At 46.8% G+C, this 25,355-nt stretch overlaps 1 protein-coding gene across 7 annotated transcripts in view; it reads right to left on the reverse strand.

Annotated features, from left to right (window-relative positions):
• Positions 1-25,355, reverse strand: part of RAI1 (retinoic acid induced 1) — a 2,051,579-nt gene that overhangs the window by 604,634 nt on the left and 1,421,590 nt on the right. The window contains exon 1 of one of the 7 annotated variants that reach the window (XR_011302222.1): positions 10,615-10,763. The exons of the other annotated variants lie outside the window; for them this stretch is intronic. The gene's annotated coding sequence lies outside the window, so the exon portion shown is untranslated. Of the gene's footprint in view, positions 1-10,614; positions 10,764-25,355 lie in introns of those variants that run through there. 7 annotated transcript variants of the gene reach the window in all.

Here is a 25,355-nt window from a genome sequence, read left to right on the forward strand (position 1 = left end):
CATGTTTTCTTCAGACCTCATCAAATTTGTTGGATTTGGGGTGCATACACAGCAGAAAAGGGGGAGGCGAAATGTGCCTGCTCTGCTAGCAGGAGCTACTCAAATGATGACGGCACATAAGAATTTCAACGTGCCTGCTGTAGTCCCCGTAGTTCGGCTCCATCTCAGTCTTTGCTCTCGGACGGATTCTCTTTGGTGTCGAGTGTGGATTCTAAACACAACTATGGAACTTCGCCCCAATACTTGCGTCTTATGTCAAAATTTAATTTACTGCAGTGTATGTACAAGCCACACTTCGCTATATTGGAACAACAACATTTCTAAGTAAGATGGCACATTGGCTTTGGAAACCAAGGCCCCTTCAGAAAGTATTTTCCCAAGAGATTGGCGTCAAAGAACAGTTGTCATTTGTCAAAATTGTGATTTCTGGCTGAGACAATGGGCATGTTAGTCCTTCCTGTACATTGCGATGGTACGAATCTGGTTACCACTGAAAGCCGATTCAAATGAAATGAGGAAACGGAGAGAGCACTCTGAAAGTAGGGTCGTTCACAAAAAGTAGAACTTTGTAGACTTGGCCTGAGCTGAATAAAACCACATAAAATATCATGGACAACTCTGCACTGAATAACTCACCATGGACAAACAACTGGAGTCCTTTAAGAAACCAGAAGTGGGGTTTGACGGTGTCAAAACTCAGATACACAATAATGGAGGAAGGTGTGTCAACACTCTTCGCCCCGAACCACAGAAGCCGAATGAAGTCTACACTCCACCCGTGATTGGCACAGATACCTGATATACAAAACACAGGATACCACGTGGCAGCCAGTGGGGGTGGGGGAAGAGGGTTAGGAGAGGTTGTGGACAGGAGGGGGAATGTTAGGAACAATGGATAGAGGGTTAGGAAATGCCTAAATTGGATAGGACAGGGGAAGTAACAGGGAAAAACCCTACACTGACTAATGTCTGGTAGAATGCCATAGAACACAAACTCAGGTCACCAATAATGCCCCCTTAATACAGGCCAGTAATGCACCTTCCTAGCGTACTTGCACTCCCTAATACCCCTTGATACAGGCACAGGTTGTTATACAGTTACATGGACTACACATATGCAAGCAAAAATGAAACTGACTCATAGGAGGTTATCCCAACATGAAGAAGATAACACATGGCCCTATGGGCAAGCATTAGCAACATTTACAAACATAGAACATGTATGACAAAGGGCCTGGGCTCAACACAAACATTGTACTTTGTTCCAGAAAAAACACGCTGAGTAACCTAGTTAACAGCACTGATACCCAAATTAAGTCTGTGCTTCCTGCCAGGTTTAGTGCCACAAGTTTTTAAGCACCCGTACTCAGCAGCTCAATAGGACAGGGACCATGTTTTCTTTTCAGACACTGACATTGATAATCACTGAGTTCTCAGCCCATACGCAATGCACAATAAATGTTATTTCCCTTTGTTTTGTTTTCAATAGTGTCACCGGGATCGGTGATATCTTCGTCTGAGAACGTAGAATCCGATTCTCCACCCTCCTCTAACTTCTCACCTTCATCTCTTCTTCCTGTACCCTTCTTTCCTTTACTTCTTGGTCGCTCCTTTTTTGTGTGTAGGTAAGGGCACCCACGGAAGGAAGCCACCGTGACACCCAAGAAGGGTACCCGGTGCCTCCTCCCGGGAACGCCGGAAAGGGGAAAAAGCCGACCTGCGTGACTCTCCTAACGAATGAGCTGGTATGCTGGGAGAATGCAGTCAGCTGAAGCTGAACTCCGTGGTAGATAGGTAGGTGCTCCGGAGGAAGGTAGTCAGTATCTAGTAAGGAATACCACAAGGGGAACCAAGTCCATGGGTGTACACACAGAGATAAGGCAGTCCAAATACAGGCCAAGATCCGGTACACGTGAGTCACAGGGGAAGGTATCCGAACAGTAGAATCAGCAATCCAAGAAAACAGGCCGAGGTCTGGTACACAAGGAGGCAAGCTGCAGGAAAACAAGAAGGGGAAATAAGGTAAAAGAACGGGAACAGAGATGAGCCGGGAGAAAGAAGGGTAGCGAGAGGGGAGGAAGGAAAGTAGCAGAAGAAGGAGGGCAGAAGGCAAACAAGGAGTAAGAGGATCGGGAACCGATAGAGATCGGAAAAACTGCAACAAGGGCGAGCGAGGGAAAAGCAGGCAAAAGGCAGAACGCACTAACGGAGGGAACCGGAAGCGTTGCAACGCGTACGCAACCCGGAAACTGCTGTATTTAAATTCCGGGCCGTGTCAGCGCGCATACGCACGGGCAGTGCTGCAGGTGGGCGTGACGGGCTACCAGCGTGTGCGGCGGAATAATGTCCGCGCCGCCAACGGTTCCACAGTCGCCAAGTGCCGCGCGGCATGACAAATAGAGAACATTATGAACATTGCCCCAACATGAGCCTGTGAAAGCAGACAACCCCACTTATTTGTGCCTCCGGGAAGCTCGCAAGCCTTCCCGGATGTAATCTGATGAAGCCGTGACACTAGCGCGAGTCCATCTTCCGCCGCTTCGCGTTTTAAGTGCCCGTTTCAGGAACGAAAGGAGGACGGCATGGAAGCCTTGCGTGTCCTCGTTGCGCTGCCGTTCACACGCTCAGAATGCCTGCTCGGATAAAGACAATGCAGGCGCGAGCGACTCCTCTCGATCCTCCGGCATGGCTTCTCCTCGAAAAGCAGAATAAACCACACCTGCCGTGCGCCGTTGGCCCTTGATAAGCTGTACTAATTATTGTCAGCTGGCCAAACGCGCGCACGGCAAGAACTACTAAATGCCAAAGTGGCTGCTGGGAAAGGTAGCTTCTTAGCAGATATAATGTTTTCTTAAGCTGTCTGAAGACCGACACCTCTTCCGTCTCCACCATCCCATATTCCAGACAGAAAAGAACATTTTTAAAGTAAGCCACATCGTGTCCCATAAAACGATACAACGTACGCTATCACCTCCATTAAACAAACTATATATAAAAAGGGTCCTTCCAAAGGGTCGATTTTGGAAATTCGACATTACGACTATTGGAATAACAACAATAGGAATTAAAGGTTGAGTTTTACGGGTCTCCTTTAAGGACAACATTTTTAAGCATCTTGATTCTAGACCTTTGGTTCATGGAAGCACAAAGTAGATCTGTTTCTGCTGCCAGTTGTATAAACATAACACGTGATTTTATTTCTCCCACGATTAGATGGGAATGGATGTTAGCAGGGGTGGACTGGGAACTAAAAGAGGCCCTGGAAATAAGGTTCAAAGTGTCCCCATTTGACACATTTTCTGCAAGCCCAATGCTTTTCCTATGAGAAAATTTGGAAATATCACACAAAAGAGGCCCAGGGTGCAGAGGCCCACAGGGAAATCTCCAGAGTTCCCTATAGGCCAGTCCACCCCTGGATGTTAGTTGTTTCAACTAGGGGGTTACTGTTCAGATACCCACTGGGTCGGTAGACCTAGTGATCAATGCTGCCCTTGAGGTAGACGAAAGCCTAAGATAGAATTGGTAATCCTTGGATCCCTTACAAGTGTAAGACGAGTGTAAGTAAATGGAATGGAATTTTTAAACTGTATTTTGTAACTTTATAATGTGATTTGATTGCCGCACCGTGTGTCGTTACTCGTATAGCAATCTGCAATCTGTATGTGTACCTGTATTGGCATTTGAACTTGTTTGATTGCTTTTAACTTTTAATGTAGTGTTTTAACAGTTCTTTGAACTGTTTACAAATAAATAATATAAATAAACAAAACACGGTGGATGTTCTGTGTCGTCTCAACTTTGCCCTCACTAAAATGGCTGCTAAAATGTCATGTAGAGGCCACTTCACTTTGAAGTCGCGTAATAGAAAGAAACAATGAGCGGGGCTTTAAGTGGGCAAGAGGCTAGCCGGGCTCTGCCCAAGAGTTTCCAACTACTGTCTTGAGCCAGGCTCGGCTGGAGTCTAGGAAGTGACTTCCCCAACCAGATCTCTTCCTTGCAGTAATATAAATAGAGCGCGCAGTGACAATACTGCTCTTTGCCAGTAGATGTCACTATCAGTCATGTGTATAATTACAACATCAGTTAAACACATTTTAATTAGCTTGATTACAGCAATACATATTAAAGTATTATATTACAATGATGTTAATTAGTACTTAAGAATCACGGATTTCTTTCAAATGATCTATAGGACTGAATGTGGCGGGGACGTATTGCGATTTGAAATTCTATTAAATATATGAATATATTTATTTTGGTCAATATTTTTAAGCCCATTTATTATATTCAATGCACATTTCAAAGTATCATTTACTTAATTACACGTATGATAACTGAAATGGGACTGTTAGGTCAATCTTAATTATGTGGACCCCACCTCTTTTAAAGGCTTTGTGATTTCAGGGTGTGCCACAGCTTTTTTAGGCTCCAACCCCAAAAATGTGCATCACGGTGGGCCAGAGCCTTCCTCGAAGTCGTATCCCACTTAAAGCACTGACAATGAGCACGTTCACCTGTTCAGTCTCCTGTTTCAACTGTAAAGAAGTTGCAACTGTAAAGAAGTTGCGAGAAAAGGACATAGTATCAACACTTTTCAACGGTAATGCACCCGATATGCTCAAAGAGGAACACATAAGGCAGTGGCCTGTCCACTACGGGTACAGAGGGCAGGTGCCAACTTCTGCACTTTGTCTTTGTGTAAACCACAAATTAACATGCTGCATATATATAGAAATCTTTGGATTTTGGCAGCAGGGAGCAGTCACAGAGGTCATTTGTTTCTGGAATACCACTAACTCAAGAGAATGGTATCCTTGCAGTAGTGGCTTCTGTGGCGTACTGGAGGAAGTGGTCAGACAAAGGGGTAGCGTGGTATGAACCCTTCTTTATTAAACAATAAGCAAAAAGGCCTAACTTTCCCCATTCTAAAGGATATTCCCTACCTAAGGAAAACTTGGGATGATTGTTGTCAGGGTGGTTGCCTAAATGAAAACGCTCTGTCCAAAGCTACCTAACTCTAGCCCTACCACTTGTAGAAGTCAGAAACCGAGACGCGGGTGGCATTATTCAAGGGTGTTCATTGAGAATATCAGGAAAACTTAGCTAGCCCCAACTCGAAGAAGGGTTTCCCTGCCTCCAAATAACACTAAGGAGTCAGTCAGGATGTCCAACAAAACAAAGCTCACTGTCCTGTGCCAAAAAGGCCCTAGCTCTGTCCCTCACACTCGAGGTTTTAACTGCAATCAACTAATGATAGCTCTTGGTCTAGAAGAAGGATTCCCTTCTTCAAGTCTCGAGAGGGATCGCCCCCTGGCAAACAAAAAGTCAATAAAGTTCTTGATATTCGGTTCAAAAAGCAAATTGGATCAACAGTTCCTAAACCAAGGGGAATGTCTCCCATCCACTGGCCTTGTGTAGGCTTCTTTGAATGCCAAGATGAGATGCCTCACTTTCCTCTAGGGTCCACCACTTATGATGTTCAGCAACTTAAGGCTAGGGGAATGTCTCTTCCCCTGGCCTTGTTTTAGGCGTTAGCAAATGCCACAAGGAATGTCGCCCTATTCCACGGCTTTTTCCACTTCAAATGTTCAGTTCCTAAAGGCGAGGGAGAGCGTTTCCCTTCCCCTGGCCTTTGTTTATGATTTAGCAACTGCCAGGAGGAAATGACTCTTTCCCCTGTCTGATTCCGCTTTCAATGTTCAGTTCTTTTTTTGTTCTCCACTCCCAGTCTGCCTGGGTTTTTTTTCTTGTCAGGTACTGCAAAAAGAAGCGTCACTTAGTTTCTTATTGTGGGTGCAAGTCCCAGACCTGCAGATTTGATTTTACTTCAATTTGGTATCTTGGTTAACTCTCCTGTCAAATACTACGTGGGTTGTGGTTTCCAGCTGATGGACTAGGTTTACTCTTCGGCCAAGTACTCTCAAAGCTAGACTTGAAAACCATATAAGTTCCATGCTCTAGGACATAGTGAGGGTCACAGACCCAGGCTTCTATGCCTTTTCTACTTTCTCTGTCTTGCGACCACTGGCATCTGGCCACAGCATCCGCCCAACCATCCGCTTACCTTATGCTACCATGAACAGTGGTTCTGCGGGTCTTGGGATGTCTGTAGTCTGTTGTGGGGGTCCCTTGCCATTCTGGGTCTCCCTCTGGTTTACAGTGGCTCCGTCACAGTAGCAGTTCTCTGCCAGGTGTGAAACTTGTTTCCCCACCCTTGCCAGACCTCAGGTCCACCAGGTGCTTTCTTGCCTTGGTTGTTCGAGTGGTCCTCTCCTCTGACCCTCCTCGCATTGGTTTGCTCCTGACTCTGCATCCCGTTCTGTCTCTTCGTTCTGAATCTGTGCTGGCTCCTGTGGTTTCCTCACAGGTGGCTGGGCCCTGCCTCTTGTTCCTCCGGCAGCTGCTTCCTAACTGAGACAACCTTGCTGTTTTTATGTTTGACTTTCTGTTTGCGCCTCTGGGGAGGACTAAAATGCTCAATGTAGTTGGATGGAGTAGAAAGAAGTTTGAGGAACTGCTTGGGGGACACCAACTCTATGTTCCCGCGCCCTTGGTATTATTCAAAATCCTGTAAGGATGTTGCATGTGTGTGAAGAGTAGACAGGAGATATTGGTTCCTCGCTCCGTCTGGTGCTTTTCAAATCTCTGCTCATGATTTGAAAAAGGCAAACTTTTGCCGAAACACATGTAATCACAGAGGGCTAAATACTTACCAAGTAATACATTTTTAGACAAACCGTGGAGTATATTTTTCCTTTTTTGGCGCATGCCCAGATGTGAAGACAACCTTCTGTAGTTGGATGGAGCATTCACCAGGCCTCTGCTCATCCTCTTCGTCGTTTCAGTACTTTTAGGTCCACATTGACTAGACTGCATGTGTTGGTTCCTCCGAGGGTCCTTCATTATTTTGTGCAGCTTCTTCGTCCCAGTATGTCCAGTGTTAGAATTCCATGAGTCATCGTTCTTCCTTGTCTCAGAAGTTATACGAGATTTCCCACAAATGCTTCCTAGCATCACTGGTCCCTCTACAAGTTAGTGATGTGCGAGAGTCTACCTTACATAAGTACATGGGAGCCTGTGGGCTGAAGTCACCCTGCAGAGGGTAAGAGGGTGAGGGAGGCGAGAAAGGGTTGTGTGCATACCACGTTGTTCCTGATTTGATGTCCCTCATCAGACAAAGGGGTCTTCTCCCACAGTGTACCAATCCCCCAGGGGGACTATTGGACTGTGGCCGCGCCGCTCTGGCCACATGGAAAGGGTCCTCCCGTGCGGAAGAAGGGACAACATCCATGGATACGTCACACTATATACACAACCAACAAAGAACACCAGGAGACTGACTCCCTTCTCCTGGTTCGCTGGTATCCACCTTGGTGATTGTGTTTAAAGAGTCTTCATTTATAGTTCATGCTCCACAAGGATATAGAATACCAGGAGGATGACTCCCCCCTTCCAGTTCAATGGTTAAATATCTTGACAATATATTAGACCTGTCCCGGGAGGATAGCTCAGTGGCAACGTGCTCGCCTTGGAAGCAAGACGACACGAAGCAACACAGGTTCAATCCCCGGGTCCGCGCTTAGAAACCTCTTGGTATTTAAGCGTGTTCTAAATATGCAACTAAGACAAAAACAAAAATTCTGTAACAGCGCCTCGATGCCCCCAGGCTCTGAGAGCACTTTAAAAATGCAAATAAAATCAAAAAATAATAATTAGACAACCGTTTAGTTTCTGAATCAACAACTTCTATTCACGTCCTCTCGACCAAGGACTTGCTTCTCCGTCCGGCGCCACGGTTGCCGGGTTGGAACTTCCCGGGCAGGTGAGACTTTACGCTGGCGTCTCTATGGTTTCCCTGGTTCCCTTTTGGGCAGTCCTTTGTTTTTATGGTCAGTAGCTGGGTCGTCCCCAGCAAAACATCAAAGTCCCTTGTCAGTATCGATGATGCACTCTTCAGGCCTCCTCTGGGCCACATCTACTCAGTAATTTTGAAGTCACATAAAAGAGCAGTTTGTGTAATTCCTGTAATAATCTTCTTCACAGTATTTCTATAAAACAATGAAATGAAGAAAAGGAGGAGTAGCACAATAACATACTGTGGTACTATCAGAGGCTTTTCTTACAGATGTTATGGATTTCGAGGACTCAAAGGTAAGAGGGTTAGGGAGTTCCCTCGTGGAACGGAAGTGACCATCCCAATGAGGGAAGTCCCTCTCTGATAAATCCTCCTACTTTTGACCACCCTTACGGAGAGTATCGGATAGCAACCTCACCTCCCTAGCCTCACAAGTAAGGGCTCCCCAGAAGCCTAAGCCTATCTTGAAATATTACCAATTTATTTACCTTTCCACTTCTGACTCCGAAACTGGTAGTTTTCGTTTTCTCATTGCAAGCATCAGCATACAAGTACCAGTGTGGGAAATGGGCCAGAATAAGAGAGCGGAGCTCCAGCAAAGTTGTATTGCAATCTGCTCCCAAACCGAGCTCTGATGCACAATTAGCGCCCAGGCTTCAGAAGTCTGGCTGCAGTAACAGCCAAAACCTCATACTGCTCACAGGCTTTCCAAATTGGTATATCGGTCCTGCAATTTCCAGTCTTTTTTTTGTTAGGGTGAGCATTGTGACCAATCAAAAAAACAGCGTTACATCTTCCATTAGTCACACAAACTTTTTGTTTTACTGAAGCACGATCACAGATAGGTTTCACATTTAAAATTGTGGACATCCTTATGCTCCCAAAATGCTCTGTGCTTTTATGCAAATTTGCCAGGCTTGGGTTCCATGAAGAGATGTGACCTGGCCTGGGACAGCACCACCCCAACCCAGCTTTCTTTCCACCGAAAGAAGGAGGGAGTTCCCAGAGATTTTATATTCCATTTTGAGCGTGCTACAATACTCTACTTTTTGGAAAATTGACCCACGATTCCCTTACTCTTAGTTGCTCTTGGGACCCTTCCAGCACAGCAGGCGCCTGGCAATTTATTATATTTTGATGCATCCTTCCTGCGGATTGGCAACCTAGGCCCTGCTGGCACTGCGCTAGTGTGACAATTCCCTGAGCTGTCTTGTAAACACTGAGCTGCTGTGCATTATTTCAGTAACCTGCTTGGAACATAAAGCCCATTCCAAAGCAACAGTCCTGCATCCCCAGTGATAAACACTGAGCTTCTATGCATTATTTCAGTAGCCTGAGTGGAACATAAAGCCCATTCCAAAGCAACAGTCCTACATCCCCAGTGATAAGCGTTTGTTTTATGCATTTAAGGGAGTTCAAGATGAAAGCGATAAAGGTCAAATTGCGGCAGGCAATGGGTGAAGGTGGCTATATTCCATGGCATACCCCTAAGAGGTGTGAATGCAGGGTAATTAGAAAGGGGAGGCTGCAGTAATCTGAACGCTCCGGGAGACGATGACACGGTGATGGTTGTCGTTTAAGATGCATCTGTATCTTTTAGTCTTGCTAGTACAGTTGTACAACACGGTGTTGCGAAGGATTGGAGTTAAGACAGGACAGGGGTATGGAGTTTGTATTTGGGGAGGGAGATGGTGGATAGTATGGGGAGGCGGAGGGGCGTGGCAGCAAGATAGTTCTACTACTTTAACCCCTGGTTACTGGGTTTCTAACAATGCGCTGTACACGTGAGCCTGACCCATACCTTCGTAATTGCTCTACAGAACTAGTTTATTAAAGTTGCCCGGCAGTACTTACTCCCACCCCACGTCTATGTGTTTGCACGCGTCTCCCTACGACAGGAACTGCAATAAATACCTGCGGCCTGCCTGTGCCCCTGCACGCTTGTTTGCTCCGGTTCCCTGCCTGCCTCGGTATGACTTCGGCGCAGACACCTGCGAATCAGGAGCACCGGCAGGCGGCAGCCTGAACTCCCAACTGACTGAGCAGGGCTCGCCCACCTGCACGTTGCTGCCGCCACCACTGCCGACTGTCACGTCTCCTAATGAGGGGTTATGTCTGCAGAGGCCCACTGGAAGCACAAATCCGCCAGTAGAGGCTCCCAGTGTCAGGACCCGAGGCATTTCTGGGGCATCAGGGCGCTTAGAATAACAACTTGTTTTTTGAAAGCATGGGGTCTCTACAGAGTCCTGCGGCTCTAGGGCTTTGATTCTCGACCTACTTAGCAGGCTTGAGGTCACGCGGTGAACAAGTCTCACACGCACACATTCTGGCATTGAGCGTGGGGGAGATTCGATAGCGGCAGATATCTTGCACCGCGATGCCAGGGTGAGAGGGCCGAGTCACTGGTGATAGTTTCCAGAATCATTGTAGCAAACTGTAACCGCGTGTCAGGGCAGCCGCCATAACAGTAGGTAGCACGACGACCAAACCCAGGTGAGAGGGTGATCGAGAGTAGAGAGGTTGCACATAACAGGTTAGGTGCAGCAGTTCGTGAGATGGTAGTGAGGCAGTATTTCCCACAGAAACTGTGCTAGTAGTGGACGGAGAAAGCTGCCTGTAAAGTGCAGATTTAAAACCGAGCGCGGTGGAAGAAGCCTGGCACTTAAAAATGTTAATAGCCCCGCCCCTTCCGATTCCATATCCTTCTAGGCAGAGCATTAAGAGAATAAGCCATTTTCAGGGAAACAATGAACACATACCGAGTTCCGTTCCCGCCTCAAATCCAGATGGCCAGGAGGTGCTCGGGGATGGGAGCGGCCAGTGGCAGTGCCACACAGTGCGCTGTCGCCACGGCGCATCCTCCATGTGTGAAACATTAGCCTGCGGCGTGCCTGTGCAGGGCTTGTGTCCGTCTGCTGGAACCATTCATAGCAAAGCAGATATTTCCCAAGACCAGGGCACATTGCCAGAGGAAGAGGCTGCCTCATCAACGCCCCTAGCGGCTGCACAAGCACGGACTGCGCCCCAAGCCACAGTATCTTCTCTCGCCCCACAATGACAGGGAGCCACCTGGGCCACGGGAGGGTGGTTCATTCCCTTGCTTTCACAACGTTGAAGCATACGAGAGGGCACAGGAGCCATTAGTCAGTGCTTTAAGTGGTTTTAGAAATCGAGGGGAGGGGGGTCTCGATAGGGGGCGTGGCATATGCAGGGATGCACTTAGCCCACCCCCTCGCCTTCAGGGGTGGGGGGGGGGGCAGGAGGGGGTTTGATGCGTCCAGCCCCTCATTTCAAACAAAAGATGGGTCTGGGCGCACCAAAGGTGTGGCATCAGTGTGCCCCAGCTCACATGCAGCAGGAAGCCTTTTCATTCAAGGAGCGGCGTGCTCCAACCTTTACTAACGGGCTACTTGAATGAAAGGGCTGTTTGCTGCTGATGGCTTTGTACTCTGAAACAGGACAACGGCTCGACATTCCAGCCCTCCTCCTGTTTCAGAGTACACAGACATCAGTCAGCCTGCACAGCCTTGTTAGGTTACACCTGCTGCTTGCAGGCGCCAGTACTTCAGTTTAGAAAAAAGAAAATGCAATACCCTTTTTTCAAAATCTGAAGTGCTGACACCTGCAGGCAGCTTGTGTAACCGTGCAGCCGCTACACGGGATGCCTCAGGTGTCAGCATGGCTGGGGCTAGTCAGGGGTCGGCCCGGCTCCGGTGCTCTTTCTGGAAACTGCGCTCGGCCCCGGCTAGCCTCGGCCCACTTACAGCCCTGCAATTAGTACAATTACTGGACTAATAGCAAGCAGAAGGGCATGGACCTTGTACTTGCACCATGCACCGGCAAGACAAAAAGGCTGGAGTGTCGTGCAAATGCCCATGGCTGATAAAAAAAACAACCCCAATGCATGACAAGCATTTGATGTCAATTGACTTGGGGGAGGGGTGAATCACAGCCAGGCTGGCTGCCCCCCTCACCAGTGGATTAAGTATTTTAGGCCACGCCTTTTAACAAGAGCCCCCCTCCGCCACAATGTGTGGGGCCAGGCGGGCTGGTGAAAGTAGGGGAGCTGGGGCACACAGGCATTATTACCTTTGGGGCACCCAGCCTCTCGGGGCTAGGCGCACCAAAGGTGTGGCACCAGTGTGCCCAGCTCTCACATGCACCAAGTAGCCCTTTAACTCAAGGCGCAGTTTGGTTAAAAACCACGGGCTCCTTGAATGAAAGGACTGCCTGCTGTGTGATGACTCTGTACTCCGAAACAAGAGGAGGGCTGGAGGGCTCAGTCTCTCCTTTTGTTTCAGAGTAGAGCCATCACGCATTATGAAGCCTCTTTTTAAAGGCTTCATGATGCTTGCTGACTCTTTACTCAGAAGCAAAAGGAGAGTGGGCCAGAGGCATAGACAGGGTAGGGCCTGAGCGGACAAGGCACACCCACAATCTGTAAAGGCCCTCTCAGCAGCACTGTGGGTGCATTTGCAGCTGTTAATGTCAGTGCCGTGGGCCCAACTACCTTAGCTCCAGGCCCCACTTTTTAGACAATCCTGGCTACGCCACTGGAGTGGGCCCTCCAGCCCTCTTCCTGTTTCGGAGTTAAAAGTCATCTGGCAGCCGTGTAGCCAAATCCATGGTTACACTGGCTGTCTGCAGATGTCATTACTTCCGAGGTGCTGACACCTGCAGGCAGTCTGCGTAACTGCAGCGTTGCGGCTGCACATGTTGTCGGCATGGCTGGGGCCAGGATGGGGGGAGGGGGGGTTGCCAGAGCCCCAGCTCGGAAGCCCTTTCTGGAGACTGCCAGGGCTTGGCCCCGGCCGACTTAAAGCCCTGCCCCTCTCCCCACTACCAGAGCACAGCCGCTCTCAATAGCATATGTAGCACAGACATTTAGACATGGAAATAATGAAATGGTAGGCAAGAAAAAAACCTAAACATTGTATTGGTACCAGCCTGCGCCCATAAATGCCACAGGGCCTAAATTAATAGGTTTGAAATACCCTTAGTACAGTGCACCCGCTTCTACCACCATACATTTATGCATCCGTCATCCTTCCTCCCAGCCCTACCTCAGGTTCAGTTTTCCTTACGAGATGTCTGATATCACTCAACCGAACCATTTGTAATGCAATAAACATATACAGACCCAAAATCTGTTCCCATCAACGGGCAGAACATGTCAGGCAGCAAAAAAAGAGTTCCCAGATAATAGTGTCGGCTGAGCGGTCAGTTTTGGTAGCTCATCGTGCCCAAAATGGCTGAGGGATCTAACGAAGAGCTTATAAACTCTGGATAAGTTGGTGTCACCAGGTGCCCGAAGTGACGCCCACGACCCTTCTGAGTTCCATCTAAGGAACAAGGGTGGAGAAAAAAACACTTAGTGGCACGTTGCACCAACAGGCCACAGAGGAACATACATGTGCATATTAAAACACAGGCACAGTGCAGTCATCAACTCCCACTGTACCTCGTTTTTATTTGTCCTCTTGTGACAAAATGACTACCGCTCTGTAGAAGTGCAGACATGAATAGTGGATACAAATCCTACTCAGCCGCACACTACTACTAAACAAGCACTGATCTCAATCATAGCAGTGAAATAGCCACAGCCCGCCAGGTATACCTCTTTCACCTTTTAAAGGTTGCATGGGGTGAGGTAAGGCTATCCACTTCAGGGGGGATATTATCTAGCTCAGAAGCAGATCTAACAATACTAGTACTCAGATTCCAATATAAAAGAATGCCCAACTAAAGTTCTATAACAATAGGCTACTTTAATGAACCCAACAACTCAAAGGCAAACAAAAACACTAATGTCCCACTCATGTAAAAGAAAACACAAAGAAGGCATACTTTTGAATAAAGGCACACTCTCCGTTTCAAGACTTGGGGTGCACAGGCAATTATTTCAAAACCAATGTCAAATTTGCTGAAGAGATCTTTCAAAAGGGAGAGTGGGATTTTAATTGACCATAGTTTCTTCACTATTGGGTTCCTGGAGAATGCCTCCCTTCTCCAGGCAATCTTGCTTTCAGTATTTTCAACATGCCAGAGGAATGACTTCCTTCGCCTGGCCTTCTCTCAGGCTGACTTTAAAGTTCACAATGCCAGGGGGAATCACTCCCTTCCCCTGGCCTGTTTCCAGAATTACTGTGCAACTCACAGTGCCAAGGGGTATGACACTCTTCCCCAGGCCTCATCTCAGGCCTGGCTTCCAGTTCACAATGTCAGGGGGTATGGTACTCTTCCCCCAACCTCTTCTCAGGCTTGGTTCACTCTCCTGCCAAGCGTTGCAGTGAGAAGACATCTAATTTATGTGGGGACTCTGGCCCTGGCCTCTCTTGCTTTTTAGTTTGACCAACTTGGCTCCTTCCCTAGCCAAGTACTGGCATGAGGAAGATGCATCATTTCTGCTTGTGGGTCCCAGACCCTGCTTTCTCCCCAGTTACGTTCTGACCACCTCGACTCCCTCTTTTGCCAAGTACTGGCATGAGGAAGATGCCTCGTTTCTGCTTGTGGGTCCCAGACCCTGCTCTTCCAAGCCCCCATCGGCACCAGCGTCTAGCCCTTTGCTGGCCCCTAAACGCTCTGCCAATCCTCCTCGGTGCTTGCGGTCATTCGACTAGCTGCACGGGTGTTTCCTGGCCCGCCTGCTCCGAATCTGCACTACACGTTCCTGGCACTGGCTTCCCGCACCCAGTGCTGCGCCAGGTTTGCTCTACACCACCGGTTTCTTTGAGACCAGAGGGGGGAGTCCTTTGTACCTCGTTTGAATCTCCCAAGCTGAGCGGTCCTTCTGCATCGGCTGCTGGTGCGGCGGTCCCCCTCCCCAGTGCAGTATATCCGGCTTCTCAGACAGTTCTATAAGTTCTTCATCTGCTTTTTATCTTCAGGTCCCAGTCCCTCGTCTGTGAAACTCTAGAAGAGCGATTACCATTCCACAAGGTGGCCTCTTCTTTGTCCCAGCTAGATTCCAATAGGTTTACTTGGGTCATCTGCCCTCTTCCTTATCTCAGTAGAAATCAGCCCTAATTCCTTGCATACATACATACATACATACATACATACATACATACATACATACATACATACATACATGGGATAGTTGGGTAACACGGAGGTGGAGGGAAAGGGATATGAGGATGTATGGGAGAGGTGTATATGCTTGGAATACCGTGTCTCCCTTGGATAGTCGTCTTTGTCACCAGAGGGAGTGTCTCTCCCCATGAGATCCTCGAGCTGAGAACTACCCCCAGGGGAACTATCCGGTAGCGGCCTCACCTCCCGGGCCTCAGGGGAATGGGGCTCCCCCATGGGGAGAACCGACGACATCCAAGGATACGTCACAGTACCTTTAGAGTATCTTTTCTTGGGGCTCAACAGCAGTGAGCCAAACTTCTAGGTGCTTTCAATGAGTCGAGTCAGCATCAAGATATTTCAAGTCAGTGGTTCCCAAAGGATCCAGGGCATTGAGATAGTCTAGTTGGCTCAAGACCGTCCAGCGAGGCACTGCGGTCCTGTAGTGATTATCAACACGAAACAGGTGAAGAAACCAGACAGCTGAAGGACTGAGTCAGCGTCTTGAATCGATCAAGTTGGCTAAGGGAAGTCCACTGATGCAGTGTGGTTCTTCAGTGGCGATTGGCTCGAACATAGATGGAGCATAAGCAAGCAATGGGTCGAGTTAGCAGCTTGAGGAGAGTGTCAAAGGAAGCACAGTTGGAAAATGGGGTCCAGTGCAGTTTCTGGACTTCTGGGTGCTGGGGTACATCGTTCATGTTCTCCATGGACAAGGAACATCTATTTCTTCAGTACTTCCCACCCAGGAAGATTTGCAGAGAGCACTTGAAGGGTTCCGTCATCATCAGTGAGAATGTTCCTGGGTTCTAGTGGGGTCAGCTGTTATAGGTCTTGTCCAGCCAGCACATCCCCCCCAAATGTCCCTCGGGAATGGCTGAGGGAAAAGGCTTACTCTTTTTCTCAGAGTGCTCGGTCTTCATCTTTATGAGAGAAGACTTTGAAGCAGACTGTTCTCCCAAAAGAGTTCCAGATGTAATCCCTTCAGATTTCAAACGATGATTCTGCGGGGGTTTCACTTCCTTAAATAGGCAATATTCTAAAGTGGTTTGGTTACCTTCTATCCTTGTGTAAGGAGGTGCAATCCTGAGTGTCGTTTTCAAAATTATCTGCCTGGTAATGTCACACCCAGAGTGCTTTGTGTGCGGAAAGTGGGTGGTGAGGGGGTTTACAGGAAGGTTGCGAGTCCTGGGAAAATCCAAGATGGTGGGACCCTTTCTGTGGACTGATGCTTCTCTCCCGACTACTCTAAATCTGCCCCCTTCTTCTGTCTGCCTACATCAAAGGCCCTGTTAACTACAACCCTGGTGCGAGTTCCTTTGGCCTGGCAGAGCTTACTCTTTGAAGCATTGGACCGCTCCTTTCCCCTTGGTAACCGTTCCTGTCTTACCGGAAGGTGACCAACCTTTACTAGAGAAGACTTAGGCTTTTGCTTGGGCAGAGCCAAAATCATTTGTTTTGGGTGAAATGCAGTCCCACACAGTGAATACACAGTAGGTCAAGACCACTATAAACCAAGCTGATGATAAAATGACACCAAGCAGTTTTGGCCAGTATGATTGTGGACAGAGATTGATTGATTGAGATATTTATAATCGTGCACACAAAATACTAAAACAAATCCTGGCACAGTTGGAATGTGTCATCAAAACAGGTATAATAGCCAATCACATTATGATAGTAGCCCGTGGGTCAAGACATAGAAGTCTTATTTAAAGGAATACGTTTTTTAATCTTGCTAGAAATATTGGAAGTTCGTTAGATTTACTTAAGTTCAAAGGGAAACTGTTCCATAGTCTGGGCCCAAAGACTGAGAATCTACAGTCTCCCGAGGAGACACATTTTGTTCTAGGGATAATGAGCAAGTGTTTGTCTTCTGACCTTAGGGCCTGAGTGGGATAATATGGTTTCAGCTTATCCCTCAGATAGCTTGATGCCAAACCATTTATGCATTTGAACATCAAGCAGCCGACCTTAAACTTTATGCGGTCTTCCACTGCTAACCAGCGGAGAGGGCGACGAAGGCCAGAAATTGGAGTATATTTAGGTACTCCAAACACTAATCTAACTGCTGCGTTTTGTGCCCTTTGCAGGTCGACATATTTGCTTGGCAGGGGCTCCTGCAAGGCGCCAATTGCAATAATCCGACTTCGCGTTAACTAAGGCTCCCACCATCAAGGCATGGTCGTTCTCTGGTACATAGTGGGAGGGTTTGTCGTAGCAACCGGATATTATAGAATACTGATGGGATTCCTGCTGAGACTTGACCCTCACAGTCCAAGTCACTCTGCCATATGCACCCCAGGTTTTTAACTCTGGAGACGTATTTCAGACTTGAGCACAGAAATTGAAGTGGAGGCAGGCTGCTATTCCCTTCCAAAAGGTGTTTCAGTCCGAAAAGAATCACCTCTGAAAAACAGCTATGCAATAACAAGAGATGGCTTATATTTAGATTTTTGTATTTAATTTAATTATACAGAGCTCATAACAGAACCTTTACAATCATTAAATCAATCAGGGAATGCTTATTAAGTATCAAAAACAGAAAAAAACAATAAAGTTAAATAAAATACAATACAGTAAAACTACCTATTTACAAAAAAGTATCGAATTTCATATTCACAGGTACATACAAACATTGATCGAAAGAGCATTCAAATTGTTTCTTCTTCTTCAAACTATATTAAAGCTCCATTTGCGCTTCTGTACCAAATTCCTAGCCCAAACCTCATTTGCTTAATATTGGCTGAATCCTTTGCCAGTGCCAGACCCCAAATAAGGCCAAAATAACTTTTGTGGATTCTGTGTTTAAGCAAAACATCCAGAATTCAGCTGATTTGATAGAGTTATAGTAATAGAAAAAAGGGCCAAGCAATACCAAAGAGCCCATTACCGGGCACTCTGGTTAACACATGTCTGGCTGTCTCAGAGTTGGACTCAACTCTGCACATTCTGCAAAATCTTGCTTCAGGCGGTACATTGCATTTCGGACCACAAACCGCTAAGGCTGGCAGCTGGTTTGTCTGAAGTTTTAGTCGGATGCCATGAACTGCTGGATTCGGGCAGTGCAATAAATACCTTTCAAATTTCATGGAACAGTGTGCCACTGCACCCAAACTACCATAGCTCTTGAATGTAGACATGCGGTCATAATTGCACAGCCATTCCCATTCTGTCAGCCTCTGAGTAAAGGCCCCTTTTAACGTAGAGAAAACGCAGCAACGACTAAAATCAGGAAACCAGTCAATTGCAGTAAACAGGTAATAAAAAAGTTTAACGTATGGGGAACAGCCTTTCCCAACTTGGCCTAAATCATAGTTCACACCCAGTTTTTCTAAAAGCGGGCATGTTGGAGCTGCCTTTGTCTTCAGCATCAAGGACCCCCTAAGGGACAGAAGTTGCAAAAATATTTTAGGATCACACCTGTCTGTGGTTAAAGGCAAATGCTTGCCTTTGGAGCTTTGTGCTCCAGCAGTTTGTTAGTAGGAATGCACGTCACTTTGCTCTGCCATGGGGCCAAACTATACGGCAGTGGCTGGGAGGTGCCACTAGGCAGGCCAAGCACAGTTACTTGCTTGCACTATGCTTTTCAGCATGGAACACTATGAAATGGGCATTTGATATGCAGAACTCCCTTAGTGGCTCAGTGGACTAATGCATACACTAGAGGGACCTGTGACCTCATGGTCACAGGTTTGAATCCCGGTAGATCCACTCAGCCCTTCATCCTTCCGAGGTCGATAAAATGAGTACCATTAACTTGGGTAACAAACTTAATTCATCAATAGCGCCAAGATGCCTCTCAGGAGGTTGAATGTGCGCTCTACAAATATACAGGTTATGTTAATAAAAAAACAAAAAAACAGAGGCTATTTTTCACTCACAGTTGGTAATCTGTCACACCTGTGTAAATCCACAATAAGAGTGTGATATCCACCTCACCTGGTTGGATCACTCTATGATAGTTAGGTGTGTGTTTGCTTCCTGCGATATTGGTGCTCTGTACACAGGTGATATATTTTATAGGAACTTTACTATATTCTGCTGTATCACAGCAACATGAGAGATGTAGTCCACTCGTTATGGATTTGTGCAATTAGGTCTTTATTATCACAGAAGGTGCCTACGCGCATTTCGACCACTCCAGGCAATTGTGATTATTCCTGAACATGGCATTTGGATTCTACACCTGCTGAGGATGAGATTCTGCTTGGGCACTACACCTTTAAGAAGCACTACTCAGTGCACCAAACCACCACTGGCAACACGCCTTTTCAACTCCATGTTCAGGAATAATCACAATTGCCTAGAGTGGTCGAAATACCTGTCGGCACCTACTCTGATAATAAAGATCTAATGGCACAAATCCATAATGAGTGGACTACATCTCTCGTGTTGCTGTGATACAACAGAATATAGGAACGTTCCAATAAAATATATCACCCAAGTACAGAGCGCTAATATCGCAGGAATCCAACAGACACCTATTTACCCACTGCCCAGGACACAGGAGCACTGCCCCAACGGATTCTTGAGGCCGGCAGCTTCAACATCAGACACATATAGGATGAGTTTGGCGCGGTAGACACATGTTCCAGGTGCTCTCACACTTTGTCTAAAACTCTATAATCGTGTCATGAATGCGCGCGGCGGTCTTCCGCCATACTTTATGGTTCTGTTACGGTGTGTTCGGGATGTGCAAGTGACTGTCTAGTTGTTGCGTGTTCCCTTCACCGTCAAACGCACACGGAGTGATGTCCATTCGGATCTGGATTTACTGGTATGCCGATAGCTGCATCGCAACTTCATTGCGAGTTGCTGTGGCGCTGTTGTACTTGTTTTCTCCCCGTTCTAAGCTCACTTTTCACTGGCTTCTTTGTCCTGCTTTCTGATTCCTTCCCTCCTCAATCTGCTTGTTCCTGCTTCCAGTTCTGTTTTTCCATGTTTGAATTCCTCTTGCCTTCCGGTATTCGCCCCTGTTGCAAGCTGAGTTCCCTTGAAGCGTCAAGTCTCCTTTTCTGGATCCAACAATCATCACATCAGAGGGGTTTTCTTCCCCAGAGAGTGCTAGCCCTGCCAACTACCCCGATTCCATCACCGGGGTGTCAGTATGGCCTCCTCCATAAGACGTGAACCTTCTCGTAGACCTGACAGATAGTTTTCCAAAGGTCCATGCCTCATATTCCAACAGCCCGCACTAATGGATGTGGTCCTCTTCAGACCAATGAAGAACATTACATGGCCCTCCACTCTTATCCACACACCAGTGAACAAAGCTCGCTCATCAACTTCAGAAAAAAACTCCAAGCCGCTAGTTGGAAGTCCTTCAGGCATACACAGTCAAAACAGGTCCTGATGGCCTCCATTCAAGAGGTTGCCCAAAATTGAAATCAGCAAATGGTTTAACATGACCATGTCACCCTAAACCGACGCCATCAAAAACGAAACAAAAGGTGTTGAAAAACTAACCCTGAAAAAGACAAAATAGAGACTCAAACATCATCATGTGGCCAAGATCAATGTTGATCCCAAGTACATCAGGGAACACTTGCAGGTCAGAAACGACACCGAAGGATTGGCCTGACTTTTTTACATTAAAAAAAATAAATTAAATAAAAAGTTCCGCCTTCAATACCACCACAGAGTTGGCTCTTTCCACACCAATCCCGTTCTCCCATGCTGCAATGATACTACATTCCATCGCCTTCAAATCGATTAATGAGCAGCTAAGTTAAGGCCTGGAACAAGCATTAGAATCCATTCTCATCAGCACTTAAAGACATCTTCAAAATGAGGGCCACAGATGTTAAGAAACATTTAAGGCATCTTTTGTAGAGGTTACATTTTTGTATGTTTTTGTATGCACTCATGTACTTCTTACATCTTGTAATGCTACATCTTGCTATCAGGCTCTAGACTATGAGTGAGACAACCCCTTTACCCGCAGTTGACATGATTAAGAAGTTACTCACTCGCCTGCTTGTGATCTGTTGCAGGTTCAAACTCTGGCAAAGTGTACTCAGCCTTTCATCCTTCTGGGGTCATCAAATGAGTACCAATTTCAGTTGGGTAGTCATGATTGTATATAACAAAAACTTCTATGTACAGCGCTTTGGCGAAGGCCCTATATAAATAAATTATTATTATAACTCTCAGCACTTAACAGAAAACCCTAGCTTCACTTATATACCAAATATGCCCCCTGCATTCTGCAAGGTAGATTGCGGACCTCATTCAAACACGTTTTCAAGTGGGTGGAGCTATGGGTGGAGCTATTAGGTATTTTCCTTATGTGTCAACAAAAGATGGAACATTCAGACCAACATAGTAAAGTCTCTAGCAGCACAAGTAAGGTAACGGTCGGGATCCACCCCAAGGATTTGCTCCTTCACCTTTTCCGGATAAGATGTACACGGGACACCTCGCTCAGAATTATAAACATTGCTGAATGTAGTTCCAAATGTATGTTGCAGACAATACCCAAATTCACCTGAGCTGGGTGGTGGTGTTTTCACAGCAGATGTAGCACAATGGATTACTTTATCCACTCATTACACTGGATGAAGCATCATTAACTGTAACTGAATAGCTCGCAAATAAGAAAGATGCTTCTTTTGGGAAATGTTTACATTAATATGTTCCCCTTAACTGACTAATTGCCATCTCTACTGATGACGGCTAACCCCTCTTGTGCCCCATCAGACCCTCATGCACCTCAGCTAGTTAAGCCTATTGCCCCTTTAGTGGCTTCTCACCTCGTGGAACTCGTCAACCCGTCCTTCTACTCGGCTCGTTTTCCCTCTGTTTTCAATATAGTCACGGTCATCCCTCTCATAAAAAAGCAAGGGGCTGACCCGAAACCACTGGCTAACTTTCGTACTACTCTGGAGTGCTCAAAAGGATTGTGTTCAACCACCTCACTAATTTCTTAGACATCCACAGCCTTCTAGACCCCTTACAAGCAGGTTTCCGCTCCTGTCAGTCCACAGAAACTGCTCTCCTGAATGTATCCAACTTCCTTGCGTCTGCTAAGCATTCAAACCTATCCTCCATCCTAATTCTCCCTGACCTGTCTCATGCCTTTGACACTGTTGATCACTCCGATCTCCTTAATACTCTCTTTCATCTTGGGATTCGCAATCAAGCCCTTGCCTTGATTGAATCCGATCGTGCACCTTGCCAATACTCGGTCTCTTGGAGCAACAACACTCTTTCAACTCACTTCTTTAAAGGTTGGCTCAGTCCTGGGCATCTCCAAAACTGGAACATCAGTTCGCCTCAACCTCCTAAATATTAGGAAAATCAGGCACCTCCTTCCTTTCAACATTGTCAAGTATCTCTTAACCACTCTGGTCTTCTCGAAACTAGACTACTGTGCCAGCATCCTCTTTGGTCTTCCCCCAACTATGCTTTCTGTCCTCTCAACAAGATCATTAACTTCGCTACCAGAATTCTCTTTGGACTCCCTCACTTCACACCTACTTCCTTGTAGCGTCACCAGGCTGGATGGCCGACGAAGCAAAACAGTGCCAGATTTAAATGTCTTCTCCTGGTTCATAAATCTATCTACGTTAAAGAACCACTGTATCTAGCCAACTCTACAAGCCTTCTCGTAATCTCTGCTCTGCCTCATCTACCCTTGTTGTGGCTCCTCGCCCTCCCTGTGCTTCATCTCGCTTCTGCTCTTTCCCTCTTCTTGCTCCACTTCTTGCATGGAATTCTCTTCCCCTGGACTTCCGGCAAACAGTCCACACAGATTTGTTCCAAACCGAACTAAAAGCCTATCTCCTCGCCTCCGAGTTACCCTCTTGACCTACCTCTCATATGCCTTATAGCCAACATTTCTCCCCTCGCCTCTAGCCTACCTCTGTCCCTCACTTTGTCTGCCTCCACTCGAGTACTTCACCAATGAAGGTCACATTCTAAGCACAGCTGGCCGTACCACCTGCCTGTGCTTAATGTCCAATGTTGGTTGTTCTTCATCTTGTCAGTATTCGCAAACCCTGGTCGCTGTGTTCAGCGTGGTGCTTGCCGTCATCTCTGCGGCGCCTTCCGTTCCTCTCCAACATGGAGGCTACCTCTAAGGTGTACCCATCTAGTTATTTTGATTCAGACTGCCGAAGCACTCAGACTATACAGTCTGCACTGTCTTTCCTTCTGTGCGTTTCAGCGCTAAGAATTGCTCCTTAGCTCAGCGCTTATTCGCCTGGTTGGAATCCTTGTATCTCCTTCCGCTCCCCTCGTCTTCCCTCTGTGCCATCCAGTTTTGTTTTTCCCCTTGCCTTTGGATCACCATCCTCGGCACTTCTTGTTTCCTCCGCTCCCTGCGCCCCCCACCCCCCCTTGTGGCTGCTGTGTCGCCTAACTCCCTACATAGCCTGTTTCACGTCTCCTGCCTTCCTTGCTGCCTTCCGCTGTGCCGTAGAGTTTCTTTCTCATTCCTACTTCCATCACAAGCTGCTCCGCTGTTCGCGTGAATTCCTCTATCTTCCCGGGACTTAACTGTTCTACGAAGCTACCATCAGGAGTCTTGATACAGTAGAACTTTGGATACTGCCACAGCGTAATCTAGGTTTTCCCCCCTCCATTGAGGGTTTTTCCTGGAACACTTGGCGTGTTTCTCACTGGGTCATTCGGTCCGTGCTCTCACTAAACAGGCAGAATGGTTTCGGGAAAGTCTTGCCCATATCTTCAGGATACCAGAACAAAGAGAATGCCCAAAAGATCCTCCTCGCTGTCTCCATCCTCGTGACCAAGATCTCAGGTGAGCTCTCCATCCAGACATTAAATCGGACCAATTGAGATGCCAGTCAGATCATCCCAGGATGGAGCAGGTTCAGGAGTTGACCCCCGAAGTCCAAACTTTAAAAGCAGAAAATGCTGCATTATGTCAGCTGGTATTGACCAGAGATGCCCTGGCCCAAGAGGTACCGTCATTGGGTACAGTTATTGAAATGTATGATGGCTCACCAAGTAAACTCTGTTCCTTTCTGGATACTTGCATGATACAGCTCACTGTGAAACCTCATTTCAATGTTTTGGATCAGGCAAAAGTGGGCTTTCTGGTATCAAATTTGACTGGCAATGCATTAACATGTGACACCCTTTTTGTTTCTTCCTCGGAGCCTGTGCTTGACAATTATGCCGGTTTTGTCACAGCCTTCAGAGCCATGTTTGATCAGCCGGATATAGTCTTTACAGCTCAAGAAAAGTTACTGGACTACCAGCAGGGTAGCCAAGACAAGCTCCCTTATGTGAGTAAGTTTAAACAGCTTGAAGAAGCCGACTGGTCCCAAGAAGCATGTTTCCCTTTATTGTGCAAGGGCCTGCATGAGGATGTTAAGGACGAGTTAGCCAGGATACCACATCATTCTAGTTTTCAGGCTCTTATTGACATGGTTCTCCAGATAGATTTCAGTTTTCAGGAAAGAAAATTAGAAAGAAGACAGACAAGGGGTTTGCCTCCAAGATTTCCTCCATCTCCTTACACAACTCCTCCTGCTGCAACTTCAGGAACTTCTATTACATCTGACACTGAACCAATGCAACTAAGGCATTTACAAGGGCCCTTATCGGAGGAACAGAAGGATGGGAAAAGGGTTAGGTCTTTACATTGCCTCTTTCACTCACTTGCTTTGCAATTGTCCTGTTGCTTCACCTCAGAGGTCGGAAAACACAAGCCCCTGTTCCTAAATGGAGCAAAGAAACAGAAGGAAACATGTAGCTCCGGTATCTAGGAGGGGACACCCTTAGCGGTACTTAAGGTATCCAGTCTACTACCTGAAACTGATCCCATACATGCTTTAGCACAGGTGGACTGCGAAGCAAATGGGACTGTTCATAGAAGACGAGTTGTCAAATAAACATTGAATTCTCCGCCAAGCCAAAGCCTGCTAAACAAGCAGTAGAAGGAATCAATGGAAAACCTTTGTCCTCGAGACCTATAACTCAAGAAACCTAGGAATGCTGATCCCATCACCATTTTGAAGTCCTACATTTTGATATAATTCATGCAGCACATTATTCTACAGTCCTAGGACTTCCGTGGTTACACTGGCACAATCCCTAAATCAATTGGACAGCAGGTAACCTTTTTCTTGGTTCTGAGTTTTGTACTTCCCACTGCCTTAAAAATCTTGAAGAAATCACTTTGAACACTAAAGAGCCCATAGAACAACAGAACACACAAGCTGCAGCTCATATAAAGTCAGTCCCACAAGAATATGATGAATTCCTTTATGTCTTCTGCCTTTTCTAGTGAAGAAGAGTTCGACCTCATTGACCTGAAGATTGCATTATTGAAACCATTCAAAACGGCATCATACCTTTCGGGAGAATGCTCATCCTGTCTGCTCCAATAAAGATTGCCTTGCGCGAGTATCCCAATCTAAATTTAAAAAACGTGCTGATACGGCCAGCCAAGTCACCA

The sequence above is a fragment of the Ambystoma mexicanum genome, chromosome 2p (genome assembly GCF_040938575.1).
Source record: "Ambystoma mexicanum isolate Mex_15411 chromosome 2p, UKY_AmexF1_1, whole genome shotgun sequence".
Classification (NCBI taxonomy): Eukaryota; Metazoa; Chordata; class Amphibia; order Caudata; family Ambystomatidae; genus Ambystoma; species Ambystoma mexicanum.